This window comes from Chaetodon trifascialis, chromosome 9 (genome assembly GCF_039877785.1).
Source record: "Chaetodon trifascialis isolate fChaTrf1 chromosome 9, fChaTrf1.hap1, whole genome shotgun sequence".
Classification (NCBI taxonomy): domain Eukaryota; kingdom Metazoa; phylum Chordata; class Actinopteri; order Chaetodontiformes; family Chaetodontidae; genus Chaetodon; species Chaetodon trifascialis.
Genome location: NC_092064.1, coordinates 20,495,582 through 20,521,555, shown reverse-complemented (window position 1 = coordinate 20,521,555; position 25,974 = coordinate 20,495,582). Strand labels below are relative to the sequence as shown.

At 43.8% G+C, this 25,974-nt stretch overlaps 1 protein-coding gene across 8 annotated transcripts in view; it reads right to left on the bottom strand.

The window, feature by feature from the left end:
- The window catches only part of LOC139336056 (muscleblind-like protein 1), a 64,727-nt gene extending 49,597 nt beyond the window's left edge, over nucleotides 1–15,130 (bottom strand). For 2 of the 8 annotated variants that reach the window (XM_070969910.1, XM_070969913.1), the window contains exon 1: nucleotides 9,068–9,622. The gene's annotated coding sequence lies outside the window, so the exon portion shown is untranslated. Of the gene's footprint in view, nucleotides 1–9,067; nucleotides 9,624–15,033 lie in introns of those variants that run through there. The other 6 variants (XM_070969911.1, XM_070969912.1, XM_070969914.1 and 3 more) reach the window with 6 other exon arrangements.
- Nucleotides 15,131–25,974: the final 10,844 nt, after the last annotated feature.

Sequence of the window (25,974 nt, the reverse complement as noted above, 5' to 3'; positions counted from 1 at the left end):
ATATTGAGAGTAAAATCTCAGCAAAACTCTTTGTCACTCCTGTCTGACTTCAGCTGTTGATATGTGGTCCGCACAAAGCAGAGTGACATGCCGGGGGTGTCACCAGGGTTCACGTATCTCCTCGTTTAAAGACAGCCGCACGATCCTTCGCTAATCCGTCGATGCCACTCGTTTGGCAGAACTCTGGATCACTTCATGGCTATGACAACTCTCCAGGAAAAAAAACCCACCGATTTAGCCTTCAGTGACACCTCAGCTGCTGAATCACTGACTGCTCAGCCCCAATCACTTCCACGGTTGTTTTAATATTAGGCTACACGAACGGGAATGTCGGCCAACTGTGCAAAAGCTGAATTTTGTTCATCCTTCTTGACAAAAAATAATGAGCTTCTATGAGTTGCATATCATGCAAAGGCTGCATTTTGAAGCTTTTGTTTGGTCTAGCTGATTTGTTTGTCTTAGTGTTTTGAGGAAGGCCTCTGTTGTTTTTGTGAAGTTTCAGTGAACAAAAACTAAACACTACTGACAAAGACGTCATCAAATGCAGGGTGCTGCATATTCATGGGAGATGGTGAAATGAACTTACTGCGTTACTAATCAACAGCTACAGTGTGAGTCCACAGACGCGTGCAGGTCGTTGAATAAGACTTTGCATTCAAACAGAAAATAGTCCATCTGTGCATCGTTCACACTATTATTTAGCTTTAATTAATTAACAATATCATGTCATAGCTGTCATTTTCAAAGGTCACTTTTTATTTTGTTGTCAACAAATATTTTTCATTTCTGTAAATGACATTAACGCTGCACATCTTGATATGCACATGCCGGCCACATGGAATTGCACTTTCTTTTATGGCAAGGCCTCTCGCGCCGTTAACACAAGCCACATTCAGCCCTGCATCTGAGAGCAATAGGGAGGGAGAAAGAGAGAGAGAATGAGGAGTGAACGGGGGCCAGAGATGGGAGCTATTTATTCACCTTGAATGACTTCCAGAGAAGGGAAAAAAAAGAAGATGAAGAAAAGAAAACCAGAAAGCAGGTTCCTCCATGTTTGATTTCCTGTGGCTGACCTTTGAAACACAATAGACAGAGAAACAAAAACAGCAATGGCCAAAACTTGCTGGAAAGTAAGAGGAAACAATTTGCTCTTGTTCCCCAAGAGGGTCAAAATGTAAACTGCGATCCGTTAAAGTGCCCTTGGAGTTGCTTTCTGGTAATCAAAAGGTCCTGTTTAAGCGGCGAGCAACGCTTCAGACATTCCTGAAGTGTTACAGATTCAGCGGAGGGCTCAGAATCAAAAAAAAAACAAAACAAAACAAAATTTATGCCTTCTCCCTGAGGATGTTGGGAAATATGGCTGATTATTGCACCTTCTGAAACACAAAACAGAAAAAAAAGAGAGAAGGAGGGAGGGAGGGGAAAGTCAGTAATGTGAGAGGTTAAAGGGCGCTGACTGCAGCAGCAAAAACCAGATGCTGGACGGTTTGTATTACACCGCATCACCGGCTGACCAGGATATCATCTATATACGACCTGAGCTGCCCTTTATACTGATAGGAGCATCAGGAAGAAGGGGGGGGGAGAGGCAGGCTGTGGGAGACAAACAGAGCAAAGGAGACCAGAGGTGGTGACAGGATAGGGGATAGAGGATAGAGGCTAGAGGAAGAGTGATGGGAGGCAAACAGGAGCAATTAGTGCAAGCTGGTGGGAGACAGAGGCGGGTGTCTGGTAGTGAGAGGGGGGAAACAAGGTGAGCACTGTCATGTCTAAAAGAGGAGGGATCAGAGGGAAGGAAATGCAGATTTCTGTTCCATTTCAAAGCACACTTGGCGCTCCACTGTGATACCATCTTGACACTTCTCATCTCTCTTCATTTACCTTTTCGCCGATCCCCACCTGTTCTCCTCTTCCATCCCTCTTCACGCATGTGCTTCACCGTTTTGCGCTCTTTCCTCCCAAAATCTTTCCCCCTCTTGGAAAAACCTCCCGCTAAGTTGCACGCCGAGTATCATGTGACATAAACAACTTTGTCATCGTGGCTCGTCTTTTAATAGCAGCTGTCCTCATTTTATTCGCCCACTGTCTCGGCCCCCTCTGTCTCTGCTTCCCTTTCCTTGTTCACACAACACCTCATGCTGCAGTATCACAGTAATGTGCTGCAAGGTCATCATCGCCACGGCAACTAGAGAAGCCACGTTTAAAAGCAAGGACAATGTGATTAATGGTGTCACGTCCAGCCTGCAGAGACAGAGCGGTACGGTGGAAATCATGTGACGGACAACAAGTTTTCAAATGAACGCTCTGACATTTGAACCATTGGACTTCTCAAATGTCTATTAATGAGGCTATTAAGCCGAGTAAGAGACGATGCAAACACTTCAGCTGTATAGAGTATTCAAACAGTCCCTTTAAACTAATACGAAACACTTAGCAACGTCTCTTCAATGTCTCACAATATGCCTCCTCCCAAAACTGGTGACGCCTTAATTAAAGCAAAGAATCATTTTTTAAACCACAAAATAACCTTTTGTTGCCACAAAATCATTTTTTCGACAATGAATCCTGCGTCCTTTTGCACAAACCAGTACGAGCAAACCTCACAATATTCTGTCAACAGAGCTTGCCCCCGTCATTTCGTCGGCCGCTACTTGTTCCCCTTGACCCACTTGGCCATATTTTCACGAATCAGTGTCATCACAGCCTGATATCAGCCCAGAGCAGCGTTCATTTTGTCTGCAACAAAATATATGAATTGAAAATGCTTTTTCCACAAAAGCAAGACTAAAACTCGGAAACGATGATATGTATTACAATTCTGGTCGAAGAACCAAAGCCAAAGGATAATTTGAAGAACAGCGATGGACAAATGCATTAGTGAATTACTGTTTAATTGCAGTCCTCTTCCATGACCTGCAGACTCACACATTGTCTGCTCCTGATTTGGTAAATCCTGTCCAGACCTATCTCAGACGTTGTTTTAGCTGCTTGACCTGTTGCACTTAGAAGCAGAATCCCGCCTTTCAGTAATGTTCGGACTGTGCCAGTAATTTTAGCTAACGTCACCGCTTCTTGGAAGGAAAAAGGCAACAGATTTATGGACTATATTCATCAACAGTCCCACTACAAAATGAGCCAAAAAGGCAGCAACAGTTGAGGCGAACCATGAAAACAGACAGACCAGCATGCTGACAATTAGAAAAAGATAAGCTAACGATAATGTCGCATTATCAAAGGCTGTGGATGGGACTGTACCTTTAACATTACTTTCAGTCTGATATATTTCGTGTTTAGAGGCTAGCAGTAGGAGTGAGTGCAGGATTAATACAGAGATGACCAAAAAAAGTAGAGGATTGCAGAGAAAGGTCACAGTAGGCAAGAAACTGTCTGGCAGAAATCACAATTCTCGCTTTACCTCAGCTTGTTCTGACCCAGAAGCCTCCAGTTTCCACATTATTCTGAGTCTTGCTTTGTTTTTCTTGAAGCGAAATGGTGCATACCCATTTAGCCTGGAGTATGAGCAGAGTTTTAGGAGCTTAGGGGAACAGTGGCTAGCTAGTGGAGAGGGCAGGACTCTCATTCTCTACAAACACAGCAGATGACAGTATTTACTGCTTATATGAAAGCTTGCTGTGTACTTGATTGCTCTGTTGGTGCACATTGTTGTTTTCAGTTTGTTTTCGAGCCAGCGTGACCAACAGAAAGCTGCTGACCATCAGCTGGCTGATCACTTGACACAAGCAAGGAGGTGAGATGGACCCCGAGGGGCTGATGTGATGTGTTAGGAGTTTAGTTAACATGATGACGCAATTTACCAACAGGAATGCAAAACATCTGACCAGTGAGTGCTTTCTAAAACACAGCACTTGATTTGGTTATGACTAGCAATATTATTTGCTGTGTTAGTGCTGCATATCAAGCTGGTGTGACATCAGCTAACAACAAGCCATGCTAAGATGGTTCATCCTTTCAAGTGGTCTTAAAAGTCGTCATTGTTTGGTTGGAGTGTACTGTAACACAACATCTAGTATTAAGTCATTATTACAATCAGACAGCTAAACTCTAGCACAAAAGTTGAGTTATAAGGTAAAATATTAGCAGCATGAAAGCATGGTTCCTGTGCTATCTTGGGGGATATATACAGTATCTAGCTGGCATCAAAGCAAGGTCAGATCTCAAGAGCTTGGTGTTGAAATCCAAGTAATGTTTAAGTGTTGCACATCCTCATCAATGATGGTGACATGGCTCATTAAGAAAACATTAAGTCACATGACAGTGAATAATGGAGGCTGGGTAAGTTTCCCCTTTTATGTTAGCCAAGGATATTGAGGTTGTCTCCATAAATTTTCTCTATATCTCAATCACAATAATTTTTTCTTCCTGCTTAAACTGCTAGAGGAACACTGAATGATGGACATCTCAGTGGCATTAATGAGCTCCAGTGCCTTGCCGGTGGGGATGAAAGTATTAATAATGGTCACACATGAAGCCTGTCAGACAAACAGTCCCACCCGTGCAAGCTTGAGATTTGATCCATCAGCCCTGAGTGCCGATTCGCTGTGCCGGTCATTCTGAAATGATACTCCATTACGGTGATGTTCCCACAGATTGTACCATCAGGGTAATCTAAGACTTCATTCCATTCCCTTGCCTGTGATACACACACCCGCGCACACACACTAGTATTGACCACAAACCATGAGACAGCAGATCTGCATCATCTACGGAGGATACGCAAGTACAGAGATGAATGGAAGGTCAGCCGGTGCATTTATATTCAGGACACAACCATATGAGTAATATGTATGCATATGCACAACATCAACTATCTCTTGGGCGCGCTCTCTATCTCACACACACACACACACACACACACACACACACACACACACACACACACACACACACACACACACACACACACACACACAGACAAACGACCACGCACAATCTATGACTCCCTCCTTCAGCTGTAAGACAAACAGAGGGGAGGGGAGGCGACGAGGGCAGTCAAGTGGCACGTGTGCAAGCTGTCGTCTGCACTGTGATATCAGCGCAAGTGTTTAAACAGCCTGACGTGCACAGAGAGACGGTGGCGAGGTGGTTGTAGCAGACACCCACAGGAATAGGGATGTGAGATAATAAACGTTTAGATACGCGTATTAATTTGTGTGTGATGGGGAGGGGGCAGTTACATGTGCATGCGCATACATTTTGTTCATCTGTACAGCTGCTTTTCACTGTTATCCTCACTGCAGTGTGGCTACCTGGCTGTGGTAGTGCCAGGGTGGTGTAATGCAGCGGTAGCGAGGGTGTCATTGAGTTCATGGACATAAACCAACCGACTGCCAGACCACTCTACTCCTCTCAGGAATAGCAATGGAGGAGGCGCATGTATGTGTGTGTGTGTGTGTGTGTGTGAGCAAGTGTCTGCGAGAGGGTAGATCGAGGATGATTGAAAAACGGCGAGAATGAGAGGGCAAGTCACAGAGACAGAAAGACAAATAGACGAACGGACATGAAAGGAGACGTCGGAGAGATATAGATGTAAAACTGTGGGTGGAAGGGAGGCAGACAGATGCCGGTGAAAAAGTAGTCTGCCCACTTTGAAAAAAGCTCCCTTGTGTAAATTTACCACCTCCGCATGTGGCATTTCAAGCCCGGGGGCCTTTATCAGACATAAAAAAAAAAAAAAGGCAAACACACACACACGTACACACAGTCTTTTCTTTCTTTTACTTTTGCTGTGTCTCTCACATGCCAAACTGGACTGAGACACACAGGTGAATAAGAAACAAAAAAAAAAAACAAAAACAAGGAAGACTCACAGATGGACAGACAGGTAGACTGGGGGGAGGTACAGGTGGCAGAGGCAGACAGAGGGGAGAGCATATAATGAGATGGGAGCAGAGAGGAAGGAGAGTCAGACAGAGAGAGCTACAATAAGTACAGCAAGATAAGAATAATTTATGGCAGTGGAAAATCCTTGACAGGAGACGGTTCACTAACAGCAAGATGATCTCTGATTAGGAGCTGAAAAGCTTAATAGCAGAATTGTTGTAAAGATTGTGAAGCTCAATAGAAGAAGATGATTAATGCTTATGATTTGGCCTTGTGAGAATGTTTCACATTCTGCTCTTTCTGGTCTGGTATTTCCGACCAAATCAGGAAATACCAAAGACGTGGATGCTGCCCAAAAGAAAATATCTACAATCACTCTTCCAAATCGCAGCCGCGCGCACGAAGTGCCGAATCCCTGACTTGTCATTTGGCCAAATGGGGGATAATCTGTACTCTTCAGATGTCTATGACCAGTGATTCAGTTTGACACCTTAATCTGTGGAAATCACAGAGGGCTCCTCCGTGGAGCCAACTGTATTTACTATAGATTACATCTTCCACTAGTGTGCATTAGTCCGGTGACAGCTTTGCAGACTGCAGGGAAAACAGCAATCATACACCATTGACTGACTCACTGTGATTTTTTCCACTTGCCAAATGGCCTCGCAGGACTCCCCCAAGCATTTTACCTGAGTGACTGTCTATCTGCCAGTTAGGTGCTCTGTGAGACTTGAGGCTCAAAGTCATCTCCACTCACATCCCCCTGCCGTCACCTTGATCACAGCATCCGCCCTATTTTCTTTTTCTTGATAATTGAATAATGTAAATTAGGATATCCGGGTGCTCGTGTCATTAAGCACATACACACGCATTTCCCCTCACACGCACTCAAACGCACAGCTCATCTGCATTCAACAGACTGCCCTGTGCCTGCTGAGGACAGCAGGCAGATGACATCACTTCTAAAGGACAGATTAGTTGAGGGATGAAGCGAGAAGGTGGGGGAGGAAAAGGAAAAAGAGAGGTCAAATATGTAGAAAGACCTCGGTCAAATTTTTTAGATCAACACCATCAAATGCAGGTAACCATGCATCCTCTCCCTCTCCCTCATCCTCCCTTTGAGTCTCTTTCTTCTCTCGTACATGGTTGTTTAGTCAGAGTCGTGTGTGCTGTGAAATTCAGTATGTATCTGAGTGCCTCTGCGCTCTCGCTGTTCTATACTCTAATGACCTTGTAGATCTGCCTGCTCTGATCTGCAGAGAGAAGCTTTTTCAACACCCTGAGAGTCAGGCGCCGAAAGAGAAACACACAAAATGAGCCATAAAAAAAAGCAGAAAGACAGAGAAGAAGACAGACAGCTGCAGAAAGAGAGAGAGAGAGAGACGGAGAGCAGCGGGGAAGTGAAACTGTGAAACAGAGACGGAGGTGTGGAGATTAGAGGGTGAGCAGAGGGTGTGTACTCCAAACAACAGGGAAAACACAGAGAGATGCAGTGTCTGTTGCAGCATCAGTTTGGTAAATGATAAAATCAAACATATGTTCAAACCGTGGTTAAAAAAAAAAAAAAAAGGGCAAATAAAACACTCACACAGTGTTTCCTCTATCGTACCTATTAGTAGGTGGGCCACCAGCAGATTTCAATCAACATTCAGGCAACATGACGTCCCCTGTTCCCAAATTCAAGCTCTCACTTTAATTTCACTACCTTTAGTATTCTGAGTCGCTGTGATTTGCCAGAATATACTGTAGGAGGTGCAATTAAGTTTGCAACTATTAATCCACCACAGCTTCAAAATAAAAGTCTTTCATCATCAAACCACTGCAAGGCTTTTATTGTGAAGTATGCAGCTGCAGAAATTCTTGTCATGAAGGTTAGCAACTGTGCTAATTTGCGTATTACAACACTGCAGGTGAGAAGAGCTGCATAAAGCTTATATGATGAAGAGCAGCAACACGTCATCAAAGTAGGTGACACCTTTTACCGTAACTTCCTGCACGCTGTGTTGTAAATTGGCACCATTTGTTCACAGTGCGGCACAGTGCAGGTGTCCAAACCGTATGGAAAATTGCAAATGAGCTGAGCGTGTTGTGAAGATTCACTGAAAGAGTGTTTAGAGTCTGAAGCAAATGCATTTGAGACACTTTCTATCTATTCCAGTAATTAAGCTTTCGATGCAAAATAAACAAACGTGTTCTAAAACCGAAACTCAAAATGAGAGTTTCTCCACAATAATATAAATCCATCATATAGCTGGCTCCCATCCAATTAACAGCCACTGTCACTTAAATTCAGAGTGTTTGAGGGGAAAACATTAACATAAATACAACAACATCTACATGCATCTGTTTACTTTCTTCTTCAATAAATACACAAACTTTACTAAAGAACATTAAGCCATTAGATCCAAATTATGTTCACTTTTTCTGGCTTTTCTACAACACACAAACTTCACCGATGATTTCTGATGACTGTGTGTGTGCACATGCCTGCGTGTTTGTGCGTCAGACTGGTACAGACGGCCTGAGCAACGCGGGAGTGTAATCATTTCCTGAGGGCAGAGTAGTGTAAACACCAGTAGTCCAGTCATTATACAGGAGGAGTGCAGGGCTGTGTGTGTCTGAGTGAGTCGGTGTGTGTGCGTGTGTGTTTTCATTCATTCATCCATAAGCGTGAGTGCATATTTAGCTTTAGTGTTAACAGTAGGAGTCACACAACAGGGATTTCAGTGCAGTCCAAGAGAGAAAGAGAGAGACAGAGTGTAGTCTGCCAGAAATGGGAATGTGTGTCAGTGTGTGTGTCTTTGTGTGTGTGTGTGTGTGTGTGTGTGTGTATGTGTGTGCTAACTACTCTGCGGAACATTAAACACTCACGTTACCCATTCTTTTGTCCGCTCAGCCCTTTTCCACATTAAAAAACTGTCCCGCCTCAAACTACCACACATTAGCGGTGGAGCACGGTGGCCATCTGCATATGTACACACACACGCGCACATGCTCGCAAACACACGTATGAGTCGAATCAAACGCGCATCGACACATCACACTCAACATCCAAATGGTGGATTAAAAAAAAAATAAGAAATCCAAACTGGAAAATGGCAGAACAAAGCAGAAAATGAGCAGGGACAACTTAGTCTTGTGTCTAAACAAACACAAATGAACACACACCCACCCACCCACACGCACACACGCGCGCGCACACACAGAGTAAACAGCAAAGACTTACTGTATCTCTGCAAGGACTCATCTGACTGCTGCTGAGGGGAGAATGGAAAGTGAAAACCTCATGCTTGCTTCGCGGCACTCCTCTCTTTCACTCCCTCCGTCACTGCCCCCTCCTCCCTCCTTTTTCCTTCGCTTTTCTCCCTCCCCTGCCTCTTTTCCTTCCTCCTCCTCCTTCTCCTTCTCCTCTTCCTCCTTCCCTCCCTGTCCTTCACTCCCTCGCGCCTTCTCTCTCTCCCTCCTTCCTTCTTGGCAGAGCCCTACTGTATTCAGATACACCAGTCTCCATATAAGGCGGCACAGCTAAACATGTCACACATAATTTATCCACAGCAGGCTGCAAGTTCACCTTTCACAGCTCGCGCTTGGATCGTATGCAAAAGAGGGAGGAGAGGAGAGGGGGGGAGGGCAACACGGGGGGATCTTAACTCAGACAAACTTCTACTGTCAACAGCCACGTTCCCACAATTTCACCCTGCCTGAGAGTGTGAGTGCGCGTCCGCATGAGTGTGTGTATGTTAACCAAAGCTGACAATCAGACCATGAAAATGCTACCAGAGACCAAACCGTAGTTCACCTGCACTGTTGCAGCACCTCCCTCTTGTCTTCCTCACAGTCTCTCCACCATCTGTATCTGCAGGCAGTAAATCTCATACAGATGCTGTCTGTGAGACCTGACCACCTGCACCCCCCCACCACCACCACCCACCCTTCTCTACCTCCCTCTGCACTCCTTATCTGTGCTGCTACCTTTATAAAATATGACCGACAGGAAGAGAGAAAGAGCGAGGCAACTCACATTAATAAAAATGGGTTAAACAGAGGCAGAAAAAGGGAGAGTTAAATCATTTTGATTTGCGATTGAAACAGGGTGATGCAGCGAGTGAGAGTGGAAGGGGGGCCACGTAAAAATAATATGTCAACGGATAAGACGCCATGTGGAGTGCTGTCTGGCTGAGGCCAAGAGAATCAGCGCGATTCCCTCTGATGATGTGTCAGGTTTTGCACAATCGATGGCTTTAAAAATACATGCCTGCTGACCTCTCCTCTGCCTCCTCGACTTCCCCTGGTTGAGTTCTTTTCAACTTACAGCCCATATATCGCACTTGGAAAAAAGGAAAAGAAAAGGAATGCGGCATGCGGACAGCAGTTGTGGTGAAGGCAAAGAAAAAAGAAAAGCAGAGAATAGAGAGACGGAGAGATTGGGAATAATAATAGCTGCACTTGAGCAGCAGTGCTAGCTGCTAGCTTTCTCCTCCCTCCTCCACAGCTTCAGTCCGCTCACAGGACAGCAAGAGTCACCGCTCTGTTGCCATGGTGTCTAACTCCATCAAACACTACGTCAGGTGCATGCGTGTCTATTCGACCATGTGTGAGCGTGCGGTGTCGTGTGTGTGAGTGTGTGTGTCAGGTGGGTGTTACCAAGTGACTCAGAGCCACATCACTGACTTGTGGCTGCAATATATCAGGGTGTTTGGAATTTATCACTGTATTGGCTTTAGTGCGTGTGTGTTTGTGTGCGTGTGTGTGTGCGTGTGGGTAACAGTGTTGATTGAACAGCAGCCTGCAGCCTGGCCTCAAAAGCATCTATGATGGATCTGTGCTGCTCTAAGTGTTAATGTTGAGCTCCAGCTTCTATAAATATTTATCAATTTGTTCATGGAGTTAACGCACTGCACAGGCCGTTAATATGGAACTTTGATTTTAGAGTTGGCAAGTTCGCTGACTTGTGCCCAAAAAAGGCCGTGCAGTTGTTTTCCGAGATAACACTGACTTGGGAATGTGATGCAGTGTCTCCAAGTGTGTACAGCGCATATTGTGTTGTGAACACGCTCCAAACTCAACATGTACGAGCGCTTAGTCAGGACCTTTGGCATCATTTTTTATGGCACTGGTTCCCCTTCAGCATAATTTTTCATTGTGCAGGGCTCTGCGGTCAGGTTAGCAAGAATAAACATACAACGTCTGGTTAGCAACATCCGGTTACACTTTCAAAATAAAGTTTGGTGACAACAACAGTAAACATGTGGTTAACATTGAGACACAGTTTAACTTCGGTTAGGCTGAGGCACCAAAACTACTTGGTTCAGAAAAGATCATGGTTTGGCTTAAAATAAGTAGATTAAGGGTTAGGGTTAGACGTACCCAGTGCCTTCAAAATGGACGCTGAGGGGTCCTGACCAAGCATCTGTATGTTTGGAGTGAGAACGAGTTGAGAATGCAGATGAACTCTGAAACTAGAGGACATGACAGCACTTTTCTCTGGAAAAAGCTTTGTCGGTAAAGTATGTCTGAGTCATGCTCTGTGAGGAAATATTTATTTTCCTTTCCCTCACTCCAAGCACAGATGTCAGGTACAGATTTAGTGTCTTGTTGGTCTACACTTTCAAACATGCGCAACATCATACACCACTGCGATAAGTAGCAGTGCAAAATCCTTTATGTGCGTAATAGTAGCAATTTCACCACATAAAAATGCTCCATTACAAATAAAGCTATTTCAAAAAGTCAAAATGTTCCTTTACTGAAAGTCAAAAAGTATTGAAAGCAGAATGTACTAAAACCTGCATTTCTACAATGTTTGGCCACTTGGGGGCAGCAGAAACAAGCTGTAAATGTAACACTGACATATCACCACCTTTTAAAGCTGTTATGGGGAACTTCCTGGCAAACAGTTGCCAATTTATACAATCAGCAGATACGGAGCAACATCAGTCTTGTTTCTGGTCACCTGGCAAACGTAAGGCCAACATTCACTCCCCTTTCACCTCTGATTTGGTCTCCACCAACTCCTGAGTAAAATATCTGGCTCTTTAGCCGTTTAATGTTTCATCATGGTCGCCAGCTAGTTGAGAACTTTGTCTGTCTGTGAGTTGCATGTTTCCCAAAATACATAGTCATCTGACTCACCGTTAATATAAAAATATTGATTAGCAGAGCTTTCATTAAAAAGCTGCAAAAAGTTAAATGTAATTAGTATCAAAACTATCAAAAGTAAAATTACTCATTATGGAGAAAGAATAACCTCTGGTGGTGTCCCAGTATGTCATTTCATATTTCTATTATAGAATATAATTTGTGTATTCACATGTAAGCACATTCTAATGTTGCAGCTGGCCAAAATTCAGCTAATTCAAGCCATTTCCTATACCGCTTAAATTTAATGTATGACAGCGCCTGATATTTTAAATGCTCATTGTAAGCTTTTAAAAAATGAATCTGCACAGCACTTATTCCCCCTGAGACACAGTGAGGTGCAAAGTAGTGTAAAATGGAAATAACAAGTACTTCAGAATCGCACCTGAGTGCAGTACTTGAGCATATGTACTTTCCACCAGCAGGCTTCTAGTCTAAAGGGAGAGACACAGTGATGAAGAGACAAGGCACAGCGAAAGGTTTTGGACTTGCAGATAATTGCCGCAATTGCAGATAATTTAATGCACACTAAGGTTCCTGCTCACTGCTTTGCTGATGTCTGTGTATGGAGGAGAGAACGAAAAGGACTTTTGAGGCGCTGCTTTCCAGCACAAGCCAGTGTCCCTCACGTCCTCGCTCAATCAGATCATCAAAACGAGGCCGCGGATCCATGAACATATGTCCCTTGTGTTCCAGATCATTAAAGGCAGGAATGAGAAAAAAACTGACAGAGAACAAAGACAGGAGGAGTTCAAGTAGGACAAGGAGATCTGGATCCATATATCATTTTTGATCCGCGCTGCTAAGCAAAGCCAGGGCTGGACGGAGAGCAAAACAATATCTTCTGGAGAACCTCAAGGATCCTTAGTGAATGGAAAATCCTGCAGGGCGACCTGGCGTGAGCCTGAGAGGTTTTCAGCATTCGTAACAGGCCTCTGCTCTACTGTCAAATCATTAAACAGATGATCTTCAAACAACAGGAGTTATTTCAGACTGTTAAAACTGCATGACCTTGCAGAGCCTCTGCGTCTTTCTTTCTTTGTCTTAACAGCTCTGTGTTCTGGTTCCAACATATTATGGGACCCCTCGATGCGACCTCGGGGGACCATGTTTGAATCTGTCAACACGGAGCTCTATAACAGACCAGTGGTCAGATACATATGAATGAGCATTGTTCAAAAACCTCCTAAACACTGAAACTGGCCACTGGAATAGCTGTGGTTCAAGCACTCTCCAACTTCTAACTAAAGACAGACATACACCCTCGTACTTTTCTTTATCTTACTTACAGTATCTATCCACTATCTAAAACACACTCAAGAACACCTTATATACCCAGAGGACTGCTGTATACAGACACATGAGTGTATATACTTCTATCAGGCAGCTCTGAGTCTCCTGAACACCAACGCTGAATTATCACAGAGCGGAGGCTACTAATGCTTCTGTCATATAGGTGTCTGGTGGATATTTCTATCAGTCGACAACACAGATAGCGAAGGGCGGGTGGCTCTGAATGAAAGGAACCATAATGACAAAGAGGGGCTTCTCCATTTTGAGTTGTGACAGGTGGATTTCTGCAGGGGAAGTGCAGATAGAAGTGGTGCTCTGTCAGAGCTAAATGGAGACAAACTGAATATTCAAAAGATTTTTTTTGTCTGATCTGCATTATGGCATTCATTTCCCAAGCCACTAAAGCTCTTTGCATAGTCTGTCTACAGTGTTCTGCATAAACAGCCTCCCACAACCACATAATAAACCCTGTCAAAAGGTGCAAGGTACACAAGTAAAACAGCCTCGAAGCTCCTGTGAGACCTTTGTGTGATAAGGGGTAAAATAAATAGGATTACCTTGAGCTTTGTTTTATTTAAAAGCTGAATTTTGAGTTAACTTTATTTATTTTCTCAGGCATCTTTATGACTGACATTTAAATTATGTCCTTTCAGAATAAACATTTAATTTAGAAATTTCAGTTTTATTCTAAACCTATTTCTCACTCGAAGCCCTTATTTTGACCCTCTGTTGTGTCTGCATATGACAGCGCTGAAACATGATTTCACAATGGGGTCCCAGGGTGGAGGGCAGAAATTTCCTATTTGAGTCCTGAGGTAATAAAGTTTAAGAGTCCCTGCCCTAAGCTGCTGCAATCGTGCTTTCCAGGCTGTCTGTGTTCTGGCGCAACAGATATGGTCACAAGCCTCGGTGGCCGTTAAACCACAAAATGACCCCTGATGGAGAAGCCACGCTTTTACCCGCCAATCAGCTTAGACCAGTGTCACAAGTGGCACAACATGTACACACAAAAATAGGTTCAGTTTATTTAAGTATTCATGCAACTAATGTATGTTTATATTTCGTTTTAATGACAAAGAGCTTTGGAAACTTCATCAGTGATCATCAGTGATGCGTCACCAATAGCATAAATTTTCTTATATCAGACAAAAATCATGCAACATTAACTGGATGTTTCCTCATTAAATCTTTAAGAACAAACTTTCTAAGTTACTGTTGAAGATTTTAAAGTCATCTTTAACTATTCTACCACATAAATATATGCAGCACTGTACCCGATGCACGCAAAAAGGTAAACAGCCTTCAAAATGACAAAGTGAATACTCTGCAATTCCATGACACATTATTCTTTCCTAAAAGTTTCAGTGTGTTCGCAGCACTCCTGCTTCCAAAACCCTCAAACCCTAGCAACAATTCAAATCAGCTACAATTAAACCGTATCTGCAAGCTGGAATCAAAAAACAAAACAAAAAAAACATGCAACAAACTAACCCAGGGACAAAAACTAACACATATTCCTCACACATATCAGCTATTTCCAATCATTCTAAGATATATCGTCTTTCGAAAAATCTCAAACAGCAGCAGCAATCACTAGCAACAGGCAGGGAAGTTGTCAGAATCATAACATGTCAAATATTAATGACACCCTGTCGAGAGCAGCTCTCCCCTCTCCTCCTCTCAAGAGGCAGCGGCAGACAGATAACACATCATCTCGTAGAGCCAGCAGCCGTCTGCACGGTCAGAGCAAAGCCGCCTTACCTGCCTGGTTGTCTGTGTCTTCCTCTTGCACTCGGTCTGGGTGTACGAGTGTGTGAGCGCTCACACACAATCCCTCCGAACAGGAACTGATGAATCTGCACGACTTCAGCCCTGCAGCGTGCAGTGCATTGTGGGGTTTCTCTCTCTCTCTCTCCCTCCCTCTCTCTCTCTCTCTCTCTCTGTTGGCACAGCGTTAGAGGGGGATGTCCTCACCTCCTGTCTGGAGAGAGGAGGGTGAACTCACACGCGCTGTGTCCACACACACGCATACGCACAATGCAGAAGAAGCCTCATGATGACAACTGCCGCGGCTCTGGTTGCCCTGGCAACAGCATCCCCCTCCCTCTTTTTCTCGCCCCTGTAGCTGTTCAGTCTCTCTCTCTCTCTCTCTCTCTCTCTCTCTCTCTGTCTCTCTCTCTCTATCGGTGTATTCTGTTTAAACAGTGAAATAGAGTGGAACACACACACACACACACACACAGAAATGTCTCACAAGTTGCACTCAGTCTACTTGCTTCTGCTTTCTCTATTTAACATTTGCTTTGAGCCTGAGCTAATCAGCTAACAGCTAAGAGGAAGGACTCTTGTAGCCATGTGATCACTAACTGTTGCTTCTGCCTTCTGAGATAAAGAGAGGGTGGTGTGTAGTAAGAGGGAGCTGAGACAGACACAGAGTGTTTGAGTGTATGCATGTGTGTGTGTGTGTGTGTGTGTGTGTGTGTGTGTGTGTGTGTGTGTGTGTGTGTGTGTGTGTGTGTGTGTGTGTGTGTGTGTGTGTGTGGGCTGATGTCGTGGTTCCTGGAAGCAGGCTACAGTTCCTGTTTGTGGTTCCTTTCCTCTTCTCCATTGCTCCTGCCAGTGCACTGAGGCCTGCAGCCTTTTGATAACACACATTTCAGCCACATTACCAACACGGGAAGTACAGCTGGGCTGACCAGTGACATGAATGGGTCGTGTGCATGCAGGTAGATACACACACAGGCAGACTGACTGCGCCCACTGGCGTAATTATTTCAATTTGCATCATTATTCACCTCCCTGGAGGCTGGTTTTAACTGTTATGTAGGGGGTTGATTCAGAATGAAAATAGAGAAATGGAGGCAGAAGAAGAACAGAGAGACAGAGAGAGAAAGAGAGAGAGGGATAAGCACAGTAAAGGAGGGAGAATGAGGGTGAGGAAGAAAAGGAGATGAGATCTCCTCTTCACCGTCTCCCATGGAGACAGAGTGGGTGGACGGCCGTGGCTGTCCTTCAGGTCCTGTAAATCAGCAGTTCACAGCTGAGTCCTGCACTGCAACTGGAGCACTGGTAACCCCTGACGCTCAATCTTTCAACATCTAGCCTTTGCCGTTGTTTTCTCTCTCTCGCTCTCTCTCTCTCTCTCTCTCTCGCAGCTGTCATCCCTCTGTCTCTCGCCCCCATTCTGCTCCGAACGCCCTGCAAGATTCTCCCCTGTCACTAAAACATGTGTATTACATGATCATGTTCAGATCAAGATGAGTGACACCACCATGCTGCTGAAGCTAGAAAGAAGAGCTGTTAAGAAAGAAAAACTACATCTCCCATAGTTCTGTTCTCTGTCTTTCTAGTAACCATGGAAACAGGTACACTGTAAAAAAATGCCCGTGAAATGCACAATATCTCACCGCACAGCAAATTACTGAATAGTAATTCACAGTCGAATACTGTGTTCAATTGATAATCACAATAATGAAGGAGTTACTGTGAACATCGCTTTGTAGAAAATCACAATAAATGAAATACTGTAGAAAATCACAGTGAACAACAGTGTCCTGTGGACAATCAGAGCCAGTAATGTAGTGTAGAAATTCAATGAATCCCAGTTCCTGTGCTGTAAGTAATGGGATTCAAACAGGACTCTGCTGCTTTCCTATAGGAACTGTGATTCACTGAGCATTGATTCTTGAAATTCCTGAGAGGATGATTTAATCCGCGAGCTTGGCAAAGGAAGGCAAAGGGAGCAGAGTATGCTATAGACAAGGTGGGAGACAGCAGATGGTAACAAGTGTGAATGTACGAGGATACGTGCGCCTGTTTGTTCATGCAGGTTGCCAATTCCTTATTCTGTCGGGGTCTGCGGAGAATCTGCCGCTGCCTCCGGAAGAAGGACACGGCGGCATTATTGCTGAACACTCATGTGCTCCGTGTAATGAAGGGTCCTCGAGTTTGAGGGACACTGAATAACCTGCTCAGATTTGAAAGCCAGGGTGATTAGTCTGCTCTTTGGGACTAATGGCAACAGCAGGTGTCCACAGGCTCCGTGTGCTACGTCTATTCATTAGAGACATTAACACTAACCACTTGCACATGCACATACACACACACACACACACACACACACACACACACACACACACACACACACACACACACACCCACACACTCACAGCTCACTGCTCATTGGAACTATTCATTAACAACATCGCAGCTCCTCTTAAGCGCAATGACCATTGATTAGGTTTATGCATAATGATGGTGGAGGAACTGCTGGTTTAATTATTACTACCCTCAGACTGGTTCACCAGGGTTTGGTTTTCATCATGCCTGTACTGTAGGCATTATGTCTCTTCTGATACCGTGTATCAATAGTAGTCCTACATATTATAATTACTGTGTGTGTGTTACAAGAGTGTACGTTTTGGTAAAATTCATGCTAATACTTAGCAATATATCAATGCTGCAGTGGATACAGACAATAATAAAGCTGTTATTTCTCCCAGTGAAAAACTTTTTTCTTTGGTCTCAATATAATATGATATTGTATAGGTGCTTTCAGAGCATCTCTTAAATATTTCATCCTCCATCTTTATTCTCAGCACGGCCAGTAGCCTTCAGCAATGAGCTGCGCTTGCAAAGGTCAGAGCAGCTTGGGGTCAAAGTTCAAGAAATTTTAACTTTGGCCGCAGAATGTATACAAATAAACTACCGCATGCGTATCCCCAGCAGCAACAACAACAAGACCGCGTCCACGACTATGGAGGAAGCCCACACAAAAGTTTCGTGGCATAATGTGAAAACGGCTTTGTTCAGAATTTGAATATTTCATTTTGATCCTTTTTCATCAGACCACAGGGGGCAAGAGGCAGATAACCTTTGCAGTAACAGATGCAATTAGAAAATCTGTGAACGATCAGCACTTTGTTGGGACGTTGAAGGATAAATCCTGTACAGTGTGGTGCAAATACAATCTTAAGTGTAGTTTATCATTCTGCAAAAAAAAGTAAAGGGAACACTGTGCTGCACAGCAGATCATTAGTTTCCTGTTAATAGTGCACATGCAGACAGGTATCCTGGAAGTTGATGTATTGTCCATTATCTCTATTCCTAAAGGCTCAGTTTGTTGATTCGAGCACAGTACCATATCCCAATTATTTTACATTTAGCATCTAAACAGCAATGTCTAACCTGGGATCCTGCGTGTGATCTGTCGACAGCAGAGCGACAGTATTAAAGGCTTGAGTTCGAGTCGCTGGCGAAAGTTTGAACAGGCTCTTCAAATGATGCATCCGACAGCAAAATAATATTTACCCATTTCTTTTTAACCGCATCTTCCCTCATCTCTATCAGAGCGATGGAGTGGGGCTGGGTGAGAGGTTTGATGTCTGTCTCTGTTATAATCAGTGTGTTCCTGCAGAGAGAGACTCACACCAAACAGAATGGGCAAGCATGACAGTGTGGAATTCTTTTTAATATTCCTTCACATGCAGACTATCAACAGTCCCCTCAGTATCATCCCTATAGGCTGTTGTAGGGTAATATTAGTCTTGCACCAAGCTTTGCCCTGAACAAGGTTACATCACCTCTTTGCTCATGGCAAGTGGAAAAATCTTAACAAAACAAAACATATGATTTTACTTAATCTGTGCAACAAACTGCCATAACCTTTGAAAGAGAGGCTTGCACATACAGTCTCCAGTAATCACTTTCCCGCTAAGGCTGGAATGCCATGTCGTCGTCGCTCTTAAATCAAAAGTTGTTGGTGTCTGATGCTGAGAGATTTCCACTGCATAACACCAATGAAATGCCAAGCGCAGCTTCTGTAAGTCATGGGAGCAAACACCAGCAACTCTCAAGAGTTTGGCGAGTGTCAGCATGCTGATCAAAAAATAGTACACCAGTTTCCCCTCCTAAATGAACAAAACATTCAAGAATGTGAAGCCAAGAGTAAAATCATAGTATTAAAATTACAGCATCCCAGATGAGCTCTCACTTTTAACCTTCAAATGCCAGAACAACAGTGCTTTTGTCCAATGTGAATTACAGTACATGCAATAAAAGTCCAGTGCATCCCTGCCAAACTAAAAGTGTTTGGTGTAGTCTGAAAATGTAGGCTTTCTAGAAGAGAGCCTTGAACCTGGACTATAACTGAAATGATACATGTGTGATAACAGGTTAACACAGTCAGAAGCTGAGCATTCAGTGGACTTCATAAAGTGGCCATTTATTCCAGTAAAAAACCATTCAATCAAATGCTTACCGTCCTCTGGCTGTCAGCTTCCCAACCAGCTCAGCCCAGCTGCCCCTGACTGCATCTACAGATGAACGCCACTCCACTGTTGGCACAATAATGTGAATTGCTGAAAATAGTTAGAAAGACGGAAAATTCTTGTTAACACCACTCAGAGGAGAATGGCGCAATGTAGCTGCAACCTTGTGTGTTTCGAGTCGTGTCCTGCAGGTGTGCAGCATGCAACATATACACACTGCATGCTTACAGATGACCCAGAGTGCAATGCACAGACTGAGTGGGTGTCGCAGGAAGTGCTGGGGGGTAACTACATGTAACGGCTTTAGTAATTGAATTACAGAATCCACGTGATTGTAATTGAATTTTCACTGCCTCTTGTCTACCAATCAAATCAACGTGCAGAGCTGGAAGCAACCTGAGTCTGCCATGCCTGCCACCAGCCATCAAGGCGGGTGGCCATGAAAATGCCGTCAACATCACTTTGATTCACTAATTCAAATAGTTACATTATTTATTATTATTGCTTATTTCTAACAGAGTAACTAGTAATCTTTAACCTATTACATTTCAAAAGTAACCTTCCCAAAACTGGTTGTGGATTAGGTCAGTTATCTAACATTGCAGACAAAAGGGCTTCGACTGCTCATGGAAAGCACTCAGCTTTTCTCTCAAAAACCCATGAAAATATAAAATAAAGCCGGTATGCTCAAACACTTTAAATATGAATCTGCAGTCTGTCAGGCTCTACGTGGGAGAAATGCTGACATTTCTGATAACATAGGTTACTCTGGGGTTTGATCCAAATACCTGACCCTGCCTAGAGGAGAGTCAGAGTACTGAAAAACAATACACACACACATATGCAGTCTGAAGCCTACAGACATATGCATGCAAACACATGAAACAGGGTGGGAGAGAACAAATCTCATCAGATTGCCCTCGGTAACTTACTGTTGGTAAATATTCATAAGGTCAATCTCTAGGCTCATTGCAACCAGCAGAAAGATGTGAAAATGTGTGAGAAAAAGGTGGAAAGATACTGGGAGATAATGACTATTGGAGAGCGCGTCGGAGAACGAGAACAGATGCTAATACGGAGAGGCAGAAGGCTGAAGGATAACCGTGGGAAATACAGAAGAATACAGTTTCTCTGCTGGTTTGGGTAGTTTAGATCCAGTCAGAACTGGAACGCTTCAGTAGCTTACCGATCCATTGACAAAACTAAACTGCGCTGTGCTTATGTGGAGCTGCAACATGTACATATACACAGCTGATTCTATATCCTGTATACTTTTTTATCTTGACTCTTCTGTGCCACTGTTTTTGCAATACGTGCTGACTTTAACAACTTAATTTCCCCGGTGCGGGACCAATAAAGTCTTATCTTATCTTATCTTAACATAACTCGATCGCTAACGGGGCTGAAAATTGAAGCGCGGATGGTAATAAGATAGATTCGAAGCGTACAAGAGCCATGTCTACAGTTTGCACCTCTTCAGAAATTTGACTGGGAATATCAAACTCTTACTTTTGCTGCTGTGGGAGACAACCTGACAAAATCACCCGCAGCAGCCCCCAGGCAATATGAAATCGAGATTTTCTGTTTGATTGGACAAACAAATGCCTCGTGAAACAATATTGCCTGTGGTGAATGTGAGTCCTGAACATACACTCTACATATTCATGAGGCCGTGTTTTTTTTTTTGTTTTTTTGCAGGACGAGGAGCTTGCTATTTAATGATTTAGAACACATCTTCTTCTCTTAGTTCTTAATTCAAAGTCAGAATGTCTTTCCCTGAAGGCAGACACTCGTCTTCAGCGGCTGGTTGTAGAGGCAGAATTCGACCCAGAAGGAAAAGCTGTGGGGGAATCCTGGTGGGCAGAGCAGCTCATGTCCACTCGCCACAACACACTGTAATCCTCTGCTTGTCTCCCCTGTATTCTTGTACAGGGGTGAAGAAGAAAAGAAGATGTTGGCCTTCTGAAACTATATCCTGCTGTCAGGGTTTGGCTTGTCTGCCTGTTGGACAGTGTACCATATTTAGGTAGGGATGATTCTCATTTCCTGCTGTACAGTATGCCCGCTACCCAACACAAAGATCTCCACTTAGCTCAGAAAATAATTCTGACACTGACGACTAAGTTGTCGGACAGGTGGACATGCTAAAAAAAGGCCATTCCAACAGCAACGTTCTGAGCGTTTGGTGTTTAAAATTAGACTTTTCTGCAACGTTTTTGCTTCTTTTACTTAAATGCTGCTTTGTCGACTTTATTCTGACGCAGGTAAAACAGATCAACCCTCTGCTTCGGTATCAGATTTCAACTTTGGCCTCCTTTAAAAAAAAATAATAACCGTGACATCTATCTCTCTTTTCGCTAAAAATAAATCTGTTTCTATGAGGTGCTGGCCAGCTTAATAGACTAATTAACTCAAATCCCAGGAGGACTGTAACAGCCAAATGAAATGGAAAAAAAAAAGACAGCTCGCACAACACTTTGCATGAGAGCCAGTGACTTAGTGTTTTTGTTGGTGCGTAATAGTCTGCATGAATATCCCGCTTTTTTAATCTCTCTCTTTTTTCTCTCAAATACATGTACAAACATGCAAATCTCTGTCGCACACATACTCCCCCAACACAATGATTTTTCACTTTTCACGCCCTTTTCCCCTCTCCTTTTGAAACAGTAATCCCTAGCTGCAGCACTAATAGCATTAGCAGAGCATATCCAATCCCCTTAGTACCCGACAGGGAGCACAGAGCTCAGACCTACACTGAGACAGACACTCTGGGGGACTACACTACCCAGACTGCCTCAGGAAATCCATGCACATTATTCAGCTCGTTATTGATTTAGGTAAACTAAAACAAAGATTAAATAAAGAGTAGAAAGGTGTGAGTCAGTTACAGCAGAGTGCTTTTTGGTGGGCTGCTGGTTGGGAGGAAAGGCAGCAAAAGACAGGATGAAGAGCGTTATCTGGAGAACAAGGTAAACGCAAAGCATTGTTTAAGCCGTTTTATCAGTCAGCTGAGTGTAAGTGTGCGACAGGGAGAGATCTGTGGAGGCAATGGACAAAGATGAGAAAACGTGAGCGAAAGCTGTCTCTGAGAAGGCACTGGGATTTAAATACACACAGGTACAATAACAGAAACATATCAGATAATGACCCTACAGTGCAGGTAACAACATGATCACTGTATTGATTTCCTATTGATAGCCCCACAGCGTTGAACCTAAGCTAATTAGTGCTGCATAATGGCTCATTTATCGTGAATTGTTCTAGTGTTTGTATAGAAATGGAATGCACAGATATATTTCCTGTATTTTTCCATGTGGCGTTCTTTATTTTCTTTGTTTCTTTTGTCCTTATTTACTTATTTGTAACTCACAGTAACTATAAGAACCATGACATCTTAATATTAGGATTTCTGCCGATGGCTGCTTCGCTCCATCACATATATGCATGACCAAGCAAATTATGAAAACATATTCACGACATGCGGGGCGTGTCTGTGCGTTTTGGACGAGTAAACAACGTCAGACATTGTGAACATACAGTAATTTCTCAGATTGGAATTCACACCAGCATCCTGGTGTGTCTGGAATGTGCCGCATTCGTCCTGAATTATTCATTCACAAACAGAGGAGACAAACATTTGTATGTAATGTGTTTGTGTGCATACGCGTGCATGCGTGTTGCATGTTTCTGCAAAGCAAGACAGGGAAAACAGACAGATAGATGGATAGATAAGGACAGGGCAGCAACATAGGGGTATATGTGCAGTTGAATGGTTGATTAGCCCCACACTGCAAACAAACTCCTAAATGTAGCCTTCTAAGGCCGAGCAACACCAAGACAACCAGCAGACGACTTGTCTTCCTTCGTCCCGGCCCCTGTTAGCCAGACCTGCCAACCACAACGTGTCTCGACTCAATCGGCATCTCGGCCGTTACCCAATGCTCACAGTGAGTCACTGAATTTGAAAACAAGCTGCAGTCTGCAACGGCATCATCTTGAAAGTAATCATTCTACTATGCAGAGTCAATATTTCTTATTCCTGTTTCTGTGTGTGTGACAGAGAGAGAGAGAGAGAGAGAGAGAGAGAGAGAGAGAGAGAGAGAGAGAGAGAGAGAGAGACAGAGAAAATGGTGTAGACACAGGGAAGGAGGGACGACGTGACAGAGGAGAGATGGGGAAAGGAAGAAATAACACCAGAAGCTGTTGTGTGTCAGGCCTAAGAATGAGCTGTAACTTAATGAGTCTAGATGAAAGCTGACTGTCTGAGCTAACTCAATTCTTTGCTCTACTAGTCACACTTCTTAGCTTAATGATGTTTGCTCCAGACTACTGATGCCACAGCCAATGCTGGATTGCCTTTTTTTGGTCATATGTTTTCCTGTGCGCGACGACCCTCTTCGCCGCTCGCATGTGTAGAATGTTGAACTTGGCTCAGGCTGACATCACCCACACTGTGCAGCAGACATCCGTTTAAGACGTGTTTACAGTGCTTAAACCACCGGCATGCCTCCATCCCCAGCTCGTATAAACACAGAACGTAGCTGACCATGTGCGCGCTTGTGTGTGTGCGGCGTGTTTACACAGAACAGATAAAGAAATATAACTAAAGCAGGAGCTTAGGCAGCAATCTGTGGGGTTGTGGCGAGGATGTTCCTGGGAGGTCTTTGAAAAGGGTATCAGTGAGTTTTGAGGGGCAAGGTCTAGTATGTACACAGAGGTGAGAAGGAGGCATGATTCTTGCTCAGGAATGCTGTAAAGCTGTTTGTAGAGTCAGCAGGCCAATGAAGAAGCTTAAGAGTTGGAGCTCTGCCAAAGTGGTGATGGGAAAAATGAAGAAAGGGAAGAAAACGGGGGAGAGGGAATAACAGAAAAGAATGGGATCCATAAAGAGAAATCTCAGGCATGCTGTCCATTGAGGGGAGTTTTACACTCTCCATGAGAATGCAGTCTCAGGTTAATGAAATCTGAGAAGCTCTCTTTAGAATTGTATCAAAGCCCTCCCTGCCCGACTGCACCGTTTCTACCATTTCCATCACTGCAGAATGCATTCCTCCTCTTTGTTTCATGCTGCCTGGTAGCACGTCTGTTTCACAACATCACTGCTGGTCCACAGCACATTTCCATACCCATCTATCCAAACCATGTGTGTGTACAGTGTGTGTGTGTGTGTGTGTGTGTGTGTGTGTGTGTGTGTGTGTGTGTGTGTGTGTGTGTGTGTGTGTGTGTGTGTGTGTGTGTTGTTTCACTCTTCAAAGTAAAGGAACACATGCTGTACATGACATTGTCCCCCTCCCCGTCAAAGGGAGTGAAATACATAAGGCTAATAACACTGCAATCATAAGACAATGTGCAATATTAAATGATACACACCAGTAGAGCAAAAGGGTCAATAAAAATCATTTTTTCAGCTTCTGTGTCATTGAAAAATAAAGATCAATTCATAGCGACGCCACTGATGTCTAAAGGTTAAAGGTTTTAGACCCTCAGGAAATGTGGGCTGATCCCTGCACAGTTACATGTGGAATAGATGTCACAGAGGTTAATTCAGGAGTCAGAAAGAAGGTGTTATACTTTCATAATCATGACGGCGTGTTGATAGGAAAAGATGTGAAAGAAACTTAAAGCTGCAGTAGGTAATTTGTATAAAAGTAATTTTTTGTCATATTTGCTAAAACTGTCCCTATGCCCAGACAGCAGTACATGAAATAAGTGATCTGTGACAAAAAACGGCTCCATTGGTTCCACCTACTGCAATTGACAAATATCCACTGTGCCCGACACAAAACAGCCAATCAGAGCCAGAGGAGCGTCTGAGGGAGTGTCTGACATCTGTCAATCACTACTCACACACGCTGCGAACGCATCCTCCCTCTGCTCATGCTGCCGGCTGTCACTCAGTCAAACAGCTCTGTGAGCGGCGTCAGGAGGCTAGTGAAAGCTATGGTGGTGCTATGGAGCTATGGAGTTAGCTTGCTTTCGATGCTAAGGCTAACGTTACTGGTTGTCACAGCAGACGCTGCAGGGAGGAGGGGCTTGGAGAGAGGGCATGAGTGCAGCGGAGAAGGAGGGGGAGTGACGTGAACTTGTGTTGGTTCAAATTTACAGGCTAAGTCTGCTCTCTTCTTCAGCTTTAAGGGATCACCAAAGATATTCAGTCCGAAGGGGACCATGAATGTCTGTAACAAACATCATGCCAATCAATCCAGCAGCTGTCAAGAAGCTTCACTAAAAGACCAAACTGCAGACAGCAGAGGAAAAGTCTGGAGATCACCAAAATGTGTATCCTCCAAGCAGCATGAATTTCATTTGCTGAGATATTTCAGCCTGGACAAAGTGGTAAAGCCATGACACTAGCATGACTAAAAAGGTGGAAATAGGAGAATTTATAGCTGAGGCAGTGAGCTGGTGAGACTTTTATGAAAAGACAAGGTAA